At 30.9% G+C, this 14,640-nt stretch overlaps 1 pseudogene; it reads left to right on the forward strand.

Annotated features, from left to right (window-relative positions):
* Positions 1–3,866: 3,866 nt before the first annotated feature.
* Positions 3,867–5,916, forward strand: LOC125813094 (uncharacterized; annotated as a pseudogene).
* The last annotated feature ends 8,724 nt before the right edge of the window (positions 5,917–14,640 follow it).

Below are 14,640 nucleotides of genomic sequence, written 5' to 3' on the forward strand. Positions count from 1 at the left end.
ATGATTCAGTTCAGCGAAGTATGTTAGATTTGAATGTAAATCATTTGAGTTCTTGATGAAATTCGTTTGAATTCTTGTGGGTTATTGATGAGTCCACGATTTGGACTCATTTAGGGATTAATTTTAATAGATTTAGTGTCCTCGAATGCATATTTTGTCTCAATAACTGATATAAATCCTTGAATTTCAGGTATTTGAACTTAGGGACAAAACATACACACTATTGAGCAAAAAGGAACAAGGCAGCTGAAAGAACGAAAAAATGAAGGCCTGAGGATCGCCTAAACCATTGGGCGAGTCGCCGAATGGCCTTGATCTCGGCTAATGTTCCAGTGTGCCAAGCCCTGAAGGAGAAAATCAAGTCAGCGATAGAAATGAGCAGTTGGCGAACAGTTCCGCGATGCAGTGCCTTATCACCCAAAGTTACAGAACCTCAAGGATGCTGAAGGCAAAAGAAAAAATGAGATACAAATGACCAAAGGGAGGATCGCCGAGTAGATCGGCGATCCCAACTAACTGCGCCTACTGAACCTTCGCAACACACTTTTTGACAACTATAAATACTTGTTTAAATTTTTAGCTTAATATCATATTTTGTAAGGAACCAGTTTATGAAATTTTAGAATTAATCAGTTTTAGAACTTAGTTTTTGGAGACATTTTCCCTTAGCTTTGGAGATTTTGAAAATCCCCATTTTGAAGAAATTGGAAGTGGGTATTGAAGATTTTTCATCTTAGACGTGTGTAAAGACCATATCAATCGTACCCCTTGATGGAAACACTTTTCGGTATCGATTTCTATCTCTTTACTATGTCTCCAATTCTTGGGGTGTGATTATGTGAATATGGGTTGAATTTACTGTTGGGTATTGCTAATTGATAGTTCATTTGTTGTTTAAAGGTGATTTCGTTCAGTGGTTGCGTTTGAATTTAAGGAGGTTGTAGTTGCAAATACAATTTTAACTTCGTGTTTTTGGCTTGCTCGAGAGAGAGTTTTTAAAATCAAAACTATTGCATCGATGGTCTGTGGTTATTAGGTTGTCGTGGGTTCAGCTCGAGAGAGTGAATCCCAAACCAGGGATGCATGTTCTTCCCATTTCTTTCCCAACTTTCCGTACTAGTTACTTAGCAATGTACATATGTTTTCTAGTTGATTCCCACACTCTTATGTACATCTAAATATCATGAAATCATCCATAAACATGAGATCATGACGCTTGAATCCATAATTCAATTCAAGGAAAGTTAAGAGTCAAGTCTAGAAGTTAAGAAGCAAGTCAAGAGAACTTTATAAAGTTTTCAAAAGTCTTTCACAAATATTTCAACTTTGTTTTAAGACTTAAGTTTCGTGTTAAGCAAAGAGTGAAGTGTTGAGTTCATTTCTCAAAAAGTTATAAGGGAACTAAGTATTCCCAAGAGTTTAAAATGTTTTCACATTTGAACAAGAAAAGGAAACACCGATTTCCAAGAGAACTTTTAAGCTAAAGTTTTGAGTAATTATCTCAAACAAAAGAAAGAAGTTTTGATTTAAATCATATGAGCTAAGTATATTTTTGGAGTAGTATTGAGCACTGATATGGGGATGCGAGTTCATATTAACTCAAGTCTCCATAAACCATAGTCATCATGGGTACTAAAGGGTCATACTTTTTAGATGACTCCTTAAGTTGTTTTTTAGCATAGACTAGTGAATCCACTTAATTAAGGTGTTCTATATGACGACAAAGTATAGGACAGTTCTGGTAGCGTGGGCAAGACGTTGTATCACCACTTAGGCTCATAGTGGTGGTTGTCGGTTAGAGAAACTCCCACAGAGACTATATTATTTTATTATATGAGTAAAGTTGAGTTTGTTATTGCATTTTCTTTACGAACTAAGTTTCTTTCTAATGTTTTACAAATCTTTCTATATACTGCATGTGTTTTATTGCTTTATATTGAGTTAAGTTGTTCATGAGTTGAGTAAAGCCAAGGTAAGTGTTCCTTTCAGATTATTTTCAAGCCTATGTTATGTTTAGCATTCCAACTCACATACTCGTACATTTAATGTATTGATGCCAGTTGGCCTGCATCTTATTATGATGCAGACACAGGTAACTAGGATCATCACCCAGCGCCTCGTTGATCCAGTTGAGCACTCAGAGTCAGTTGGTGAGCCTCATTGCATTCCGTAGGACTCATTTTATTTTGCTTTCAGTATTTCATTGTTAGGATGATCGAGGGTCTTGTCCCGACATCCCTCTTTATTTTAGAGGCTTCATAAACAGATAGTTATAGTTCTTTAGTCTTATTCATTTCAGTTGTTTACGTTTAAGGCTTGAGTTGTCATTTTGGCTAAGTTATTATTTCTTAAGTTATTGCATGAGTTATACTTCTTGTGTTTAAGTCTTCCGCTGAGTAAGTAAGCCAGGCCAAGGGTTCGCTTGGGGCTAGCAATGGTTCTCGAGTGTCAGCCATGTCTGGTGTGTAGACTCGGGTAGTGACAAATTACAGATGTTCTGTTTGGATGCACAATTTCAATCATAATATTATATTAAAATTTTAAAATATAAATTAATTATTTAAATTTTATACTAGACAAATAAGAAACAATATAAATGATATTAAATTAAATATTTCAGATATATATTAATTTTTTGAAAATATTTTAATTAATAAACATATGTTCTTAACTAATATTATGAAAAAATAATTGATTTATATTTTTTCAAATTAATATATTTCAATTGAATTGATCATTAAAATTAAAAGTATGAAGTATCTACTAACATCGTGAAATGCATGTTTGATAAAAAGATTAGTATATAAATAAAATGTCATAAATTATTAAAATGTTTGACAAAAAGATAATCTATCAGGTCTAATTAAAAAATAACTTGCAATGTGAATTCAATATTACTAAAACAAATGAAACTGAAAATATAACATAAGTTATAAATTCAAAACAAAAAATTTAACATAATACTCTTATCGCAAATTTCAACATAGCAATCATAAATATGATTTATTTTTTTATTTTTTTTAAAAAAAAAGAAAACATAAATCTATAACTTTACTTATCAATAAATTTTAATTTAATTTAAAAATTAGAATACTAATAGAATTATGCTAATGAGAAAATAAGCATGGCATAAAAAAAATAAGAAAACATAAGTCTATAACTTTACTTATCAATAAATTTTATTTTAATTTAAAAATTAGAATACTAATAGAATTATGCTAATGAGAAAATAAGCATGGCATAAAAAAAATACGAAAAAATTGCATAGAACCACATAAAGTAAGGTTGAGAATGAGAAGACAATGAAATATAAAATAAAATTTTAGAAATTTTTAGAATAATAAATATAAAATAAGAACTTAAAATAATAAAGGTGAAAAAATTAAGACAAAAAAATAAAAAATAGAAATAAAAAAAATAAATTAAAAAGTAATCAGCTGGCAAGCTGTGAATTAGAAAGTGTAATTACCCCTATCAATTACACCAATTACCTGCTGATCAAGTAATTACCTGTCAAATCAAACAGGACAGACAATGTAATTAAACTCAATTACACCAAATTCAATTACGAGGTTCTCCTTCCAAACAGAGCCTTAATTTGCTAAAATAATCAAGTAAATATACACTGTTTTACGAGGATTGGACAATGAACACGTACCCACCTACATTTTCAAAAAAGTCTGTTAAATATAATTGCCTACATATGGTAATGCAATTAACAATATCTTGGCAGGTGAAAATGCCAATTACAAGGTCTCCCGCCTTTTTAACTGACTTTTATTTACACAAGTAACCACTGAGTTTTGCTTGTTCTTCAGATATTCAAAATTTACAGAAGAAGAAGAAAAGCTTAAGAACCAACTTTCATGAAAATGGCTTTACGGATGTCTGTTATTTTTTCCAACGTTACCCTTCTTTTCTTACTCTACCTTTTGATTTACTCCAGTATTCTTGGTAAGCATGGCGTCTTCATTTCTCTGTTTTCTCTTCTTCTTTTTTGATTTTCTTGATGGGGTTAAGAATCTTTGATTTGAATGTTTTTACAGTGAGAAGGATGATGAGGCTAAGAAAAACCAGGGAGAACTTTGATAGTTATCTGAACGAGACCCATTTAGATCTTATATTTGTGAAATCATACCCAGAAAACAGAGTACAAAGCTCCACTCAGAAATTCCAACTTGAAGGTCAACAATGGAGGTACTGAAATAATGCTTGAATCTCTGAATCAAAGTCGATTTCATCTCGTGTTTTTGGCATCAGGTAATCCTTATCAACAGGCAAACGGCACTACGTTTGAACCACGCAGAAAATTCAACTTGGATGTTCGTCTGAATTACACTCTAGTTCATCTCATCTATTGGGCTTATGCTGATGTTGATGTTGATAAAGTCTGTCCCAGAAGGTTTATGAGAGGAATTAGGATCATCAATTGGATTCTTAGGGTGTGTTTGGTATGAAGGAAAATGTTTTCCATGGAAAATATTTTCCTAGAAAATGTTTTCTTGGAAAACAAGTTGATTTTTGACTTATTTTCTCATGTTTGGTTGGTGAGTAGAAAATATTTTCCGAAAAAAATTTTTAGTGTTTAATTTATGAAAGAAAAATATTTTTGAAAAATTTCTTTTATTTTTACTAGAAATTGAAAATATTTTGTAAAAACAAACTTAATATTTTTTGGGGGGTGGGGGCTGGTAGGGGGTGGGGGTAGAGGGTAGGGGTGAAAAATTGAAATTTTGAAATTAAAAATATTTTTTAAAAACAAACTTAAAATTTGTTTTGGGGGGTGTGGGGCTGGTAGGGGTGGGTTTGGGGGGTGGTAGGGCGTGGGTGGGGGGGTCGAGGGTGGGGGTGAAAAATTGAAATTTTAAAGTTAAAAATATTTTTCAAAAACAAACTTAAATTCTTTTTTGGGGGTGGGGGGCTGGTAGGGGTTGGGTGGGTGGGGGGGCTGGTAGGGGTTGGGTGGGTGGGGGGTCGAGGGTAGGAGTGAAAAAATGAAATTTTGAAGTCGAAAACATTTTTTAAAAACAAACCTAAAATTTTTTTTGGGGGTGGGTCGAGGGTAGGGGTGGAAAAAATGAAATTTTGAAGTCGAAAATATTTTTTAAAAACAAACTTAAAATTTTTTTTGGGGGTGGGGGGGCAGGTAGGGCGGGGGGTGGGGGTCGAGGGTAAGGGTGAAAATATAAAATTTTGAAGTAGAAAATATTTTTTAAAAAACAAACTTAAAATTTTGTTTGGGGAGTGGGGGGGCTGGTAGGGGGTGCGTGGGGGCTGGGTAGGGAGGTCGAGGGTAAGGGTGAAAAAATGAAATAATATTTTTTAAAAATAAACTTAAATCTTTTTCTTTTTAAGAGGGTGGGATAGGGAGCTTGGGGGGGGGGTAGGAGGTGGGGGTGTAAAAAAATAAAAAAATTGAAATTAAAAAATATCTTTTAAAAACAACTTTTAATATTTTTTTGGGAGGGGTGGTGGTAGGGGGTGGGAGTAGGGGTGAGTGTGGGATAAAAATATTGAATTTAAAAACAAACTTTAAATTATTATTTTTTGGTGGGGGTGGTGGTTGGGGAGGCTGGTTTGAGGGTAGGAATCAAATAAATTGAATTTTTCAACAATTTTTTTTTAGTTGGAAGTTGGAAGAGAGTTTTGGAAGATGTTTTTCTTAAGTTTTGAAGGAAAGTAATTTTCCTTAAATTTAAGGAAAATGAGTTGATTTGGAAAACATTTTCCAAAACATTTAACCCAACCAAACATGAGAAAATTGGAAAAAATTATCCGAAAAATGTTTTCCTTTATACCAAACACACCCTTATTCTCAACACTTTCATCTTCGTCGTCCTTCTCGCCTGCTTCTTATTCATTTATATATGGTATACATTCGGAAAGTCCTCAAGAGAAATGAAGCTGGAAGTTTAAGAAATGATGAATACTAAAATTGGATTGAAGTTAGATACTTATTTCTGTACTGAGAAACACATTTGTCCAATTAATATCTCATTCTTTTGTAATGAAACTGAAAACAGAGTCTTGTTATTCATTCAAATGAAATGAGTGTCTTCATTCATCCATATTACTTCTCTCTTTGCTTACCTCTTGTTTTTTTTTTTGGTTCCATTATTATATTATTTGTTATTGTTAGTGTTCTTTTCTCTATTACTTCTGCATCCTCACTAATGTACTCCATTTTCATACATGTTTTACTTGAATTGAAGTCTATGGAAACAATCTTCCCACCTTCAACTTTGATCAAGTTTTTGGAAGCTTAATAATATTTACTTTTTTCGTTTAAAATTGTTTAGCTTATATTTTACTTGGTATCAAATTTACGAAAGTAAATAAGATTTTTAAATTTTATGATCTAATAAATTAATTAAAAATGAAAATAAGCCAAACAAATTGAAATGTGAAAAGTATTTTTTTTTCTTTTTGAAAGTGCTTCCTTTTTTTAAAAGAAAAACCAAGTGAAGAAAATAAGTGAATTTGGTAATAGCAGAAGTTGTTTTTTTTTATAAAAAAAAAATAGAAAAAAGGGTTTTCCCCTAAAGTAATTTTCGTAAAAGCACTTTAGAAAAATATATTTAGGAATTCTTTTTTTAAAAAAATTGCTCAAATACTAATGTTTATCCTCATTCACAGGTGCCTAGTTTCCAATATATAAATACCATAGTTTATGATGTTCACCGTATTAGTACATTTCACACTATACAATGTAACGCTTTTACATTAAAATATTCTTATTTTATATCAATTTAATTAGCGTTATTTTTGTCATATTAATTTCTCCCCACTTTTGTTGAGTAACAGTGAAAATTAATACTATCTTGATTATTTAAAGGTAACAATAATTTCATTAGTTTTATATATGTTGATTCTTATTAAGTTGACACACTCTTTATAAAAAATAATAATAATTAGAAATGTAATTTATTGAATTGACTTTATTGATGATGTTTCGAAATTCTATAGATAGTTTAGTAAACTATACATGCAGTTTAAGTCGTTATTTAATACTAATGACTCCTTTGGTTGGGAACCATTTATCCTGAAATTAGTTATTTTAGGATTGTTATTTTATTTTTTTAATTAAATATGTGGAGCTGGTTGCTCCTTTATTTCAATAATCTGAAAATATTTACAAACACAGGCCCACGAAGAACGGCCCAAAGCAATAATCTAAAAATGGAAATTGGATCCAATCCAAGTGGAAATGGAAATACAATAAAGACACCTAATGTGTAGGGTTTCCTATTTGTTGTTTCTGCATCACCTCCGCCTCTCTTACACACATATATTCTCCTGAAGCTTTGAGGAACAAGAATTTTATTCTTCTTATGTTGAGGAAAGTTTATGTGTGCCTCTTGTCGTCCTTCTCCTTCTTCATTCTCAACTCCCAGAAGTAAGTGTTTGTCCTGTGACCTTTCCATTTTGCAAATCCAACTTCCTGATGTAATCTTCCTTTGCAGTGGTGTACTCCGGTGGATGCAATGGACTTCACATTGGTTTCTCAGATACCAAGTCTTGAGAGCTATTGTCTGGAATCTATGTAAGCACTCCCTTACCTCAATTCTGCTCTTCCTCTCCCTTCTCCAATCTGATATTTTTCTTTCCAAATGAAGAGGACAGATGCTTACAGTCAGCTCAACCTTCCCATACCTGATTTGTTATTTCATCCTCAATATGGATAAAAATAATACTACAATTCAAAATTAACTAATTACGAAACAAGTTATCCAATGATTTTATCCCAACGAAATATAAGACAAACATATTCCAAAAAAAATTATTAAATTAATTATCTCTTTTATCAAACCGGCACTCTATGTGCAGTATTTGTATAATATTGTATAACCATCGCAGTGGGGAAAAAATAAAGTTAAAATACAAGATGATGAATCAAGTACATCATTATAGTTACGTAGCACAATTTGAATTTTAAAAGTCAAATAGTTTAATTTTAATTGTAAATTTGGACATAAAATCTTTGAGTTTATATTTTTATTGTTTACATATATGAAATCTATGTTAAAAAGTGTTACAAATCACAATAAGTAATCATTTACTATATTTAAAAAACATATAAACAATTCAATAAAAAAAAATTATTTAAATCTTAAAATATCACATAAATTAATGTAGAACTTACATAAATGACTATAGTTTTAGGGTTATTAGATTGAAATAGCTATAAGTATCATATTTTTAAAAAAATAGCTACAGTTTGAGTTAAAAAATAGCTAAGTATCACCGAACATTCCTTCCATGAGGAATTCATAATGTATTCTGCTGTTTCTGGTCTTCCAATTGACTAGTCTGGGAATACGATTGGTCTTCTTTTCAGTAATATTCAGATCAACAACAGAACAACATTCATATATCCAAACTTGCATGGCAAGAGGCATACCATCAATTCTGTAATACTTTTTCTTGGAATTCATTTTTTTTGTTATGCTTTTGACCAAATTGGAGAAAACATCTTTTCCCCAGGGGTATTCATGGTACCGCCCGCTCTCAACTAGATCAAATTGTATCCTTGAAATTGATGAGCTCTTCTTCTCACCGAAATAGATGAACGTACTGATAAAATACAGAATTGCGGATTTAAAAACATCGTCATCATTCCCATCACCCCATACCTTGCTTTTATACTTACTGATCAACTCTGCCTTTCTGATAATACTTTTACCCTCAAAGTACTGATTGATTAATATGTTTGGCTTGTTTGTGTCAAACGAGAAATCGTATTTATCAGCAAAGCAGTTCAACCCAGTAATGATGGCAAATTCTTGAATACCAAAACGGAGTGTGGTATGATTTATATGAAATTACAGTTCATCCGGGGAATTGTCCTCCAATTCACATACCATCAAACACCTAAAGATTTGTGGTTGAGCCCCCACACACGTGCATTTTGGTATATGCTCCAAAACATGTATCTTTAAATCGATTGAATTGGGTCGGTGTAAGCTTCCCCTTCAAATCTGTAACTATGTTATGGTTCACACAAACCTGCATGCGCAGGGGTTCGATCGGGCGAGCCAACACATGAAATCTGATACCCTGTAATTAGGAAATACTAAAATATGAAACTGCACTTTTTTTACATTAATAATTTCATAGTAACCTGATTCTATGCATACATACAAGACAATACATTCAAATAGAAGATGCACTGGCACAAAATAAATTTGGTGCAAATAATAATGGGAAAAGGGTCAAATGCCCCCTCAAGCTTTAGCCATATTTTCAACTACACACTTAACTTTTGCGGGGGTCCTATTACCCCCCTAAACTTTTTTTTTTAATATTAGTTCACCCTCAGACGCTGATGTGTCCACATACGTGAACTCACCTCCGTGAGGCGCGTAAGAACGTAATAAAATGTCCATGTGGAGTCCAAATAAGCCTCCCAACAGTAACTTTACTCTTTATTTAACCATACATTTATTTTTTATTCTTTTCCCAATTCATTTATCTCCATCTCTTTTGTTCTTGAACAAAAGCTCTCTTCTTTGTTCTTCATCCACCATTTTCAAAGCTTGAATTTAGTTGTTGTATCTTCTCCAACCAAGATTGAATTTAGGGTTTGCAATTTTCTCGAATTTCATATTGAACAATCGAAATCTTCCCCAATTCGATAGCTTGATTTTTTTTTCACTTTGTGTTATTAGGATTAGTAAGTAAAGATCTAACCTTTTCTCAGAAGAAATAGTAAGTAAGCTTTCCGAGTAATGTCAGTAATGGAAGATCGTAGAGAAAAGGAAGAAGAACTAGAGATTAGATTAGAAAGAAGATCGTAGAGATTAGATTAGGAAGAAGAATGAGGGTCAATTAGGTTCATAGAAGGTAAAGGTAAAGTTTTGTGACACGTGTCAATTTGTGAGTCGTGTAAATTCATGAGGTCCACTAATATATACGTGGACAACACGTGTATACAAACATTTTTTATAAATCTGGTTTATGTGGACACATCAGCGTCTGAGGATGAGCTAATATTTTAAAAAAAAGGTTCAGGGGGGTAATAGGACCCTCGCAAAGGTTAAGTGTGTAGTTGGAAATATGACTAAAGCTTGAGGGGGCATTTGACCCTTTTCTCAATAATAATTTGAAAAGTATCCAGATATTCAGTAAACTACCATTTAACTACAGTCATTTTCAAAAAAACAGAATGACAACATAACCCCAAATACACTAGAAGGTATTCAATGTGTGGGAGTATGTCACACTAAAGGTATGCCATAGTATAATACATTGGAAGGTATATCCTCCACATAAACTTTCTTGTTCGACTTATTGTACATTAGAATGATATTGCTTACAAGTTACAACATACACGAAAAGCCATTGAATAACATGCTAGACAACAATCACATGTACAAGTACCTTAATATTTCGCGAGTAGCTGCATTAATGAGACCTAAAATAATAAACATATTAAGGCAATTACATACATCAACTTAACAAAATAAGGATCTCCTAAACCACATATAAATGACACAATCAAAAATAATCCAGGCTCTATTAAAATGTAACTACTATGTAAAACTATGCACCAGAAAAAAATCTTATGTGCCAGAACATAATGCAAAATGGTTACACCAGTAAACATTGCATGCAAGTTGAATACATTACAAGTTGAAAACTAACTACAATCCTACATCCAGATTACTTGCAACTTATAATGCTCATATCAAAAGAAGATTACATGTTCAGTTAAAAGAAACACTTCAGCATTCATATTCATACAGAGCTATAATAACAACATCCCCACTAAAATACTACAACTGGGGTTTGAGGAGGTTAGTATGTACATAAACATTACCACTAAGCTCAAAAAATTAATATGAGTGAAGAAACCAAGACAAAATACTACAAAGGCACCTACTCTAAAATTTTCAGTTCCCGATACTCCAGTTTCAAATTGTATATCCTCCACCTAACCTTTCTTGTTCCAATTACAGTACACTGCAGGTATATATGTATATACTTATTCTACATCTCAAAAATAATTTAAAAATATACATACCTCTAGTTCTTCTTCACTCCTTTCTTCTTGTTCTTCATTAACTACATGTTTTCCAATCATGCCCGAAACAACATCTTTGACTTTCCTCCTTTTGTCAATTTTTGTTTCATCCACTTTCATTGTTGACCCTTCTTTCCTTTTAGAAGAACCCGACCTTACTAATTCATCATTCAAATCCAATGTTATAGGGCTTTTAAGAAATTTTGATTTCTTCCCTATCTCCATCGCAACAATGGAGCCTAAAATTTGTGATTGCATTTGCGTTATACACAAATCAAATGAGGGTAGCCCCACCATGCAATTATCGGGATAATATGTACCTCTTGTGATCCTCCTTGGAGAATTTGTTTCTGACATTGCAATATTGAAAACAATCTTCACCTTCAACACTAGAAATAAACATAAACGTATACCTATATAAGACTTTCAAAGAAAAAAATTAGAAAAAAATAAGAATTTGAAGAAACCTGTAGGATCTAAACAACAAATAAAACTCTAAAAATCAAGCAATGTCGCTGATTGCAAGGATCCGGGCGAAGAGACTGATTTTGTGGATACTTTGAAATGGTGAAGTTGATTTAGGAGTAATGTTTATAATTTGAGGATAAAGATTTGGTTTGGGATAAGGAATGAAAGCTGAAAAAATGGAAGTGGGAAAGACAGAAGCGTGAAAAGAAGGAAAAAAAATTTAGGCGTTTGAAATTGTATAAAATAATGTTAGGCGTGTCAAATTGTATTTGCTATTTATTAATTAAATATAACCATAAAATATAAATAAAGTTAACTATAGCTATATTATTTTAATATGAGATGTAGTTTGCCATTTTCTGTAGTTTTTCCAATAAACTGCAATTACATGCATGTGTTTTTTTTTTTTGCAAAATATAATTTTGTACAATTTATTTTTTATAAATATTTATTTTTAAATAAAGAATCTTTTAAGATTAATTTTATTTTTAAAAATAAATACTATTTTTATGGGGAATTATAGTGTGTATGGTTGCAGTAGTATTTTTTTAAAACAAATTATTAAATATCACAAATATTAAATTTATAATTAAAAAACAACTCGTCATAATTTTTTAAACATTTCAGAAAAAAAAATTTAATTTTTCCTTTTCTTTGAAGAGATATGATTTGAAACTAACCTTATATTAGTCAACAACATTTTTTTTTTTTGGTGGTAATAGCATGTTGATGGTACCTATAATTTATTAACTTTATCTAATTAATATTAAAGATGATATATTAATTATTTGTATAAAATTAGATTAAAGTTTTTATACTATGTTAAGATAAACATATTTACTAAAGAATAAAAACATATTTTAAAAAGCTAAATAAATCTAAAAATTCATAAAATAAAAGAAGAGATTTTAGTAAATTAAAGGAATAGAAGTTGATCCGTATTTTCATCTTTCAACTTTTTCATTGCACTAAAAATAATTTATTTTTATGTGGTATATTCATTTGATAACCTATTTTTATGTAGTTATATTAATTAATTTACTTATAATAATTATTTTTAAATTGATCACCGAAATTTATTATTTTGTACATTTTTATTTTATGCAATTATTTGATTAAATGAAAATCGTCTTATTTTGCAGGATTGAACAAGAGATGATTCTACTAAAGAGAATGCAACATACTTTGTAAATTATATTTAGATTTTAGCTAAAAGTAGCGTCAATATTTTTAATACTAGGTTTTAGATTGATCTATAAATTTAAAATTTAATTAATTAGCACAAGTATTAATTCAACAAACACCATATATGCTTTTAGTTTTCATTATACCAGAAGAATGGGAAATAATGTTTAGTGTTTTTGAAGAACATATCATATTCCACATATATTAGGAATTTTTTTTTGTTAGCATTAATTGCATATATAATAATAAAATATTATATATGATTATACATATACTTGTTTTACTCAATAATAATTGATAGTAGTTATTTTTTAAATTTTAAAATTTCGCGCAACGCGTGGATACGTATACTAGTATTACTATTAACAACTCTTCTTAATTTGAAGAACTATAAAAAATTAATGTTGCACACAAATTTGAATCCAAAAAACTCTCATACGTATGTTGAAGCTTCAACGATCAAGCCAAATTACATACAAGTAGGCATGACCATGAAACACACAGGTCAAACTGCTAACTGTGGCTTCTAAAATTATCCATAATTTAAGTATAAGTTGATAAAATATGAATAAAAGGATTTTTAGGGTATAAACTAAATAATTTATGTAAGTAATTACTACTAAATATTGTTTTATTTGTGATCGTTTCAAAGTAAAAATATTTTCATCCTTTTTTTAGTAATTGAGGGTGTGCCAATAATTCAAAAGTAACTGATTGTTGTAATTCAAAATAGATCACTTCAATCGAAGTAAACTTGGTAAATTAAATTTATTTTTTTAAAAAAAGAGGCAAAAGTTAAACTGATAAAATATAAATAGTTTTCAATTTTTAAGATATGCTCTTTAACCACGTTGTTACACGTGTACTCCGTATCAATTGACCTTTTACCGGACACGCTACCTATCTCCATTCCTCCTTATAGAATGGCTCCGGCCGAGTTGAAAGAGCAACTAAGGGATTTGTTAGACAAGGGTTTTATCTGACCGAGTATCTCTCCTTGGGGTGCTCCGGTGTTGTTTGTTAGAAAGAAAGATGGGTCCCTTATAATGTACATCGACTATCGCCAATTGAACAAAGTGACCATAAAGAATAAATATCCCCTTCCAAGAATAGATGACTTGTTTGATCAACTCCAAGGGGCTAGTTACTTCTCAAAAATTGATATTCGTTTGAGGTATCACAAACTAAGGGTGAGAAGGGAAGATATACCCAAGACGGCTTTCTGAACGAGGTATGGACACTATGAATTCCTTGTGATGTCATTTGGCCTAACTAATGCCCCAACGACATTTATGGACCCATGAATAGGGTGTTTAGGCAATACCTTGATATGTTTGTTGTAGACACGTATTTTTGACCGAGCCTGAAATTTTACACCATTCTTAGAGCTGAAATATTTTTATAAATATAAATTAAACATTTTGACTTTTCTCTTATTTTTATTAAGTTTATTTTAAAAGATTTGAAAACAACAAAATAGAATCACTTTTTAAGGTAAGTTTTATTTTTTTCAATTATTTTAAAAGAAGTGAAAGATTACAAAAATCTATATTATTTTAAAATTAAGTTTTTATAAATAAGCTAGTATTATTTTTTTTTTTTTTTTTTTTATATAGATGTTTGACTTTTTCTAAGATTTTATTAATTTTAAATAATTAGTTGGTATGTTATTATAGTTTACTATTAATATTTATTCTTTTAAAAGTAGAATAAAACTAAAACTAAAAAACAAAATAAAAAAAATAACCTAAATAATCTAACTAACCTACCCCACACACACTCCCACTCCCTCACATTCTCCTCAACTAAACAAACCACTATCCACTCCTATACCCACTAAACTACTACTACAATCTGCCAAAAACTGATTCTATATATAGTTGCACATACGTACAGCAATAGGGGCATACACACACAGAGAGAAACGCACAAAACCAAAGAAAAGGAAAAAAAAACCTGCACGC

The sequence above is a fragment of the Solanum verrucosum genome, unplaced genomic scaffold (genome assembly GCF_900185275.1).
Source record: "Solanum verrucosum unplaced genomic scaffold, falcon-dt-bn FXZP01000256.1, whole genome shotgun sequence".
NCBI lineage: Eukaryota > Viridiplantae > Streptophyta > Magnoliopsida > Solanales > Solanaceae > Solanum > Solanum verrucosum.